Consider the following 6,479-nt stretch of genomic DNA (forward strand, 5'->3'; position numbering starts at 1 on the left):
ATCGTAGTGCACTCAATTGTGCACCTGATGAGACAATGGGAACACCTCTATATTACACATAATTTTGCAGTCTAGGTGTCTTTGATGACGAAAGGCTGCAAAGAGTTTGTTTTGAGCTTTTTAGGACAGTCAAATCTGTGACAGCGTCCGATTTCAGACGCTGCAATAAGCAGACGGTGAAATGGAGCTGAACTCAACATTCGCACCGCCAATATGATTGGAAGGCTATCAAATATTTGGGCGATGATATAGTTAGTAGGAAACGAACCTACAAATTAATTTTAGAATGCTTTGCAAAGGTAATACACGTGGAGGGCTGGATTCCGAGAAAACAATGATGCGGCAAATTTGATCTTTCACTGTCATTTGTTCATTTGAATAGACCTAGCTATGTGACGTGTAAGGCCAGAAGAATACGATTCTCAATCGAATTTCTGTGAATGTGAGTTGTAATTGTGCGGGTGATTGTATGTTATATTAGGCCTGAATAGTTGGATTTAAGAATAGATTTTGTAGGCATCAAGAAAATACCATATAATTTATTAATTCAATATTTGAATTTAGTAATTTCAGAAATACTAAATTTGTTCAATACTCAAATTGATATTAAAATAGATTACAAGTTAATAAAATATTTAGTATAGTAGCTCTATCTGCGTGTTGCCGTCCAGAACTAATGCCACACAATACCCTTTGTATGCAAGGTTATTCTCTTTTAAAGTTAAAGGTTTGACTAAACTGGCATGGTGGATTCGTACTCATAACACTGATAAAACATGCCACTTCAACAGGTGATACGAGCACAAGCTGAGAGTTACGGCCAGATAACGCTATGATTTACTTCGGTTGCCAGTTCCTCGAGAGCAACGTTGACAACACATTGAATATGTATAAACCCCAACAGACACCGGCCTTGCAACCCCTCTCGAGTCTCTACATTTTATCGGCTCTGAAATCTGCAGTGAGTCGTTTGTCACAATACAACGTGGGGTGTGGACCCAATCTTCACCAAACTAATGGTTAATATGATTCAATTGGTTTTGCTTGGGTTATTATTTTTTTATTTTAAAGCCCATGCCCTTTAAAATAATAAATATCAAATCAAATGAAATTTGTGCCACACTCTAATTAGTTGGAACTTTGATAAAGCGTTGCTTAACCCGTACAGACCCAAGAATTAGAGGACTTTACAATCCGCGGGCTACTTTCTGCAGTTTCCTTTTGTCTCAATATGGGTACTATGGACACAGAACAAGCATCTTTAAGGGAAATTTTATTATAAATAAATACATGTAATTTTCTCAAGTCATCTTTCATGTACCATACATATTGTAAAAAATATATATCTTTATCTTCAATCCAAGACACTGGAGGGAAAGTGCGACAATAGATACCAAGAAGACATTAAGTTCTATTAGAATATAAAACTTACATTTATGCAATTGAAAACATGAACGTAAACACTGAACTAATAATTCTTCATAATACAACCAGATGGCCCAACATTCATCAGGCCTATTATGTTTCAAATGCGTTTTAGGAATCGTGACAAACTGGACTATTATTAAACTTGACTCTCATGAAAAAATCCGGTTTTTAGTGGCCTTAATTATAGGCTGCCTCCTTTGTTACGAATGAAGAAAATAAAAATTCTCTATTTGACGCATCCCTGTTAAATATTAGGCCAAAATAAAAAAAAAAAACATCGAACTCTATGCTGTTTATAAAATTGCTTCATGCAACATTCCAAGTCTAAAGACCAGTTCGTGTAGACAGACAGACAGTCAACTAGAAATAAAGGTTTTTCACTTCCGATGACCAAAAAAGCTAATTAAGTGAAAAAATATTTTTTAAGCACGTGCAGTGCCGGTTTTAGCACTACTAGCGCCCTGGGCGAGATTTCTTCGGCGCCCCCTAACTGCAATTCAATTACATACGAAAAAAGGCTACCGGCGCCCCTTTTCGTCCGGCGCCCCTGGGCGGTCGCCCAACCGCGCCCTACCCTAACGCCGCTCCTGAGCCCATGGCTACATAAGTCTTAACTCACTGTTCATTTGGCAGCTTTGCAGCCTACGTTATTCTAAAAGAATGAGTTCTATTAAAATGTCTCATTTGTGTCATTTAATAAAATTCCTAATTTTCCTTTTTTCAAATTAATGGAATAGGTTTAAAAATTTCATTTAGGGAGTGTGGATACTTATTCAAATGTTAGCCGAGCAACTTTGAATAACGAAATTGGAACAATTCTTGTCTTATAATTTACGAGATTTCGAAATCTATAATTATCTACCATCTTTTGAATATCGAATGTAGGACTGCTAGAGTGAGAATCAAACGAGCATAAATAATTAGCAAATAATGTCTTTTAGTTAATGTTACTACTACTTTTTCACCAGATTAAAGTTTAAATCTCTCTCTTTTTGGAATATAGCAAACTATATAAAATCCAAATGTTTCAGTTAATCAAACCGTGTAAAGATAATTAAACGAACAAATAGTTTGTTCCATTATGCTAAAACTTATCAATTGTGCGTCATGTCATAATTACTTGTCTAGCCTTTATTCTACTATCTCTTGAATCAGCCACTTGAACCTTGGCTGAATGACTCACTGGTGTGCGAGCACTTCACTATCACAGGTTTAACTGTTGATTTCACAATCGACGATATCTCCTGTGTTTTAAAATACGCTATAATAAGCCAATTGTGCCACTAGTCAGCAAGAACGCTTGTGGCTAAGTGTGACAAGTTGATGCAACATGGTCTCCTGTTGGGTTACCTTTCAACATTTCAAAGTCACAACCATTTGTAATAATTTCCCTATAGACAATTTTAAACAAATATTTTGAAAAGTCTGATTATTGCATGAAAAGTTGTAAGCATTGAAACAAATAATTTGGCCCTCTTGAAATCAGGCTCACGAAAAACGTCTTAAGATAAAGAATATCTTTTACACAATAATATGTAATTTCAAGACGTATATTTTATTAGAACATGTGATTTTCTTCGAAGATAATTATTTTTTTGAAATTTGTTCTTTGCTTAGGCCAAATTTTATTAAAAACCACGTTATTTCCCAAAATTAGAATTCCAAATCATACTGCAAAAAGTTCATATCCTTATCTTTTGCGTCAGTGGACAGTCAAAGGACTTTTTAACTGCACAATGAAAATATCTGAAAAGAAAATCTCATAGTGTTATAATAATGTTTCCTAAAGAACTATTTTAATCTATGAAAATATTGAATCGTGCAACCAGAGAGATAATTACTCATAATTGTAAATCAGTTTTAAAGCCCTCTTGGTGAGAGTTTTGGAACGCCCGCCCCTCCCCCTCTGGAATAAAGGATATTCCATACTCTCCATACTTCTTAACTGGTACTTCATAAATGATTACTGTATTTGGCTTCATCACTACGTATTAGGCAAATTGTTAAGTATTTGAAACCAGGAAGTTATCTTGCGACGCCTGTCTTATCTAAAAATATGATATCTTGTTGACCATAAAATTTATGAGTACGTACTTCATGTACTGTACATATTGTTATCTGGGCTATGTTATTAAGTGTGTATTATCTACCTCTAATCTTGACATGATAAGTTGATATACGGTTTCAAAATTCAGTTGCACCAATATGTTCAACTTGTTTGTCAAACTATCTATATTAATAAAAAGTAAGTTAATCCGACATTTGTGATGATATAACTTATTTAAGATCTTTCCCATTCCTAGAGCTCAGATTCTATTACTGCACAGTTGGCATTCGACAATATTAATGTCCCAAGATTGAAGTGACCAGAAGAACCCTGCAAAGTTCTAATAAAGCAGTAGCTAAAGAAAATAAATTAAATTTGGAATAAAAGGTTCATATTATTCTATAAATTAGAGTCTATGGGTTTTTAATAAAGAAAAAAAAGTGAGAAGTAAAAATAGATTTTATTTTAAAAATAAACATATTTTTGATAGTCACACTTAAATAAGTATATTTGTTTCGTGTGCAAACTGAAATCAATACTCAAATGAACTTGCCAATGTAGAATATGACGACAGAACAAGCTGTATGTCAGGCACAAGCTACGATCACGGGCGGCCTGCATTATACAAGCGCAGTGCACGAGCATGCCGTAAACACCAGAGAAGACGAAGAAATACAAGTAATAAACTACTGTTAACATATACAAGCAACACACTACTGTGATCATATACTAGCAACACACTACTATGAATATATACAAGCAACACAGTAATGTGAACATATACAAGCAATACGCTACTGTGAACATATATAAGCAACACTGTACTGTGAACATATTATACAAGCAACGCACTACTATGAATATATACAAGCAACACAGTAATGTGAACATATACAAGCAATACACTACTGTGAATATATACAAGCAACACTCTACTGTGATCATATACTAGCAACACACTACTATGAATATATACAAGCAACACAGTAATGTGAACATATTATACAAGCAATACGCTACTGTGAACATATACAAGCAACACACTACTGTGAACATATACAAGCAACACTACTGTGAACAAATTATACATGGCTAAAGAAATCTTTGCCTCAATTTTTGAGCATTAGGGTTGTGGAAAAATAAACACACTCTCCACAACCCTAATGCTCAAAAATTGAGGCAAAGATTTCTTTTCGCTCAAAACGCTTACAACACCACTGGTAGCGAGGAACATAAAAGACTCGCTGCCCATCTCAAGAAAGAATATGACTTGCAACTCCGCCACCTAAGACAACAAGACACAATAGCTAAGATAACAGATGCGGATAATAAAACAAAAGCCATCTGGGATGTCATAAACTTAGAAAGGCAGCCAAAAAAGAAAACAAAAATGCCCTCACCCAACTCGAGGTAGGTGGCCAGGTTACGTCCAGCCCCAGTGCGGATGGCAGACTATCTCAACAATTTTTTTGTCAACATGGCTGAAGAAACCATCATAAACAATGGGCTGAACAATAAACAACCATTTACTCCGACCGAAAATAGTTACATCCCCAACCTGACACTGAAGCCAACTAATTCAGAAGAAGCTGCCAAAATTATTAGTGGATTGAAGTCAAAGCCCTCAGCAGGATACGATGACTTATCTACCATAGTCCTGAAAAAGTGCCAAGACGAACTTATAGAACCACTGGTGCACATTACTAATCTATCTTTTTCATCAGGAGTTTTCCCGTCTGCCCTGAAACTTTCAAAATGTACCCCAAGTTCAAACAAGGTGATGCCACAAAAAGCAGGCAACTACAGGCCTATCTAACTAATCCCAACCATATCCAAAGTAATAGAAAAATTAGTGCTGATTAGACTTCTCGAACATCTTTCAAACAACAATCTCTTAACAGAATATCAGCACGGCTTCCTACCTGGTAAATCTACAACCACAGCACTGATTAATCTTGTAGAGTTCCTACTAGATCAGCATGAAGATGGGAACACATCAACTGCCATTTTTCTAGACTATAGTAAAGCCTTTGATAGTCTTGACCATGAACACCTTCTGAAAAAGTTAATGACACTTGGAATTCGTGGAACCTCAAAGCATGGTTTACCAGCTACTTAACGGAACGAACACAAATGGTTGAGCTAAGATACAACAGTAATAGAGAAACGGAAAAGGTCAGGTCAAGCACAAAAAAGATCACAAGAGGTGTACCCCAGGGCTCTGTGTTGGGACCCATTATGTTCATTCTCTTCACAAATGACTTCCCTAAGTATATACAGGAATACAGCAACTGCATCATGTATGCTGATGACTCAGTGCTCTTGCTCGGCAGAAGAACTCCTGGTCAACTAGAAATAGATGCATACACAGCAGTGAATATGGCTATCCAATATTGTCATAACAATGACCTAGTTGTGAACGAGAAGAAGACAAAACAGCTCATTCTAGGGAGGTGTAGAAAAAAAACTCCAAGGCTACCAGAGACCGATGACACCACCTTTACCAAGTACCTTGGGGTAACAGTTGACCAAGACCTTTCTTGGACACCACACATCAACAACCTCTGCAAAAAGCTAAGCACCAGACTGTATGTAATACGACGAATAAAAATATAGGAAACACCATGACCACGAGGATTGCATACTTCTCCCTGTTTGAATCCTATATCCGCTATGGGATAGCAGCTTGGGGAGGGACAACTTCTGGCAACCTGCAACGCATACTTTTGAAACAAAAAAAAGCCATACGAATACTGGGTAATCTCCAACCACGAGAGTCTTGCAGGGATGCTTTCAAGCACCTCAAAATCTTAACAGTCATAGGCCTGTACATCCTGGAAACAGTAACGTATGTCCAACATCAAGACTCCAGGCATAGCAGAAAGGGGTGAGCAATTCATCACTACAAACACCAGACGGGCCACTGACTACTGCCTTCCTGTGCACCGACTCCGCAGCACTGAACATAAGCCAAGTTACATCGGCGCCAAAATGTGGAACTGTT

This window comes from Homalodisca vitripennis, chromosome 1 (genome assembly GCF_021130785.1).
Source record: "Homalodisca vitripennis isolate AUS2020 chromosome 1, UT_GWSS_2.1, whole genome shotgun sequence".
Lineage (NCBI taxonomy): Eukaryota > Metazoa > Arthropoda > Insecta > Hemiptera > Cicadellidae > Homalodisca > Homalodisca vitripennis.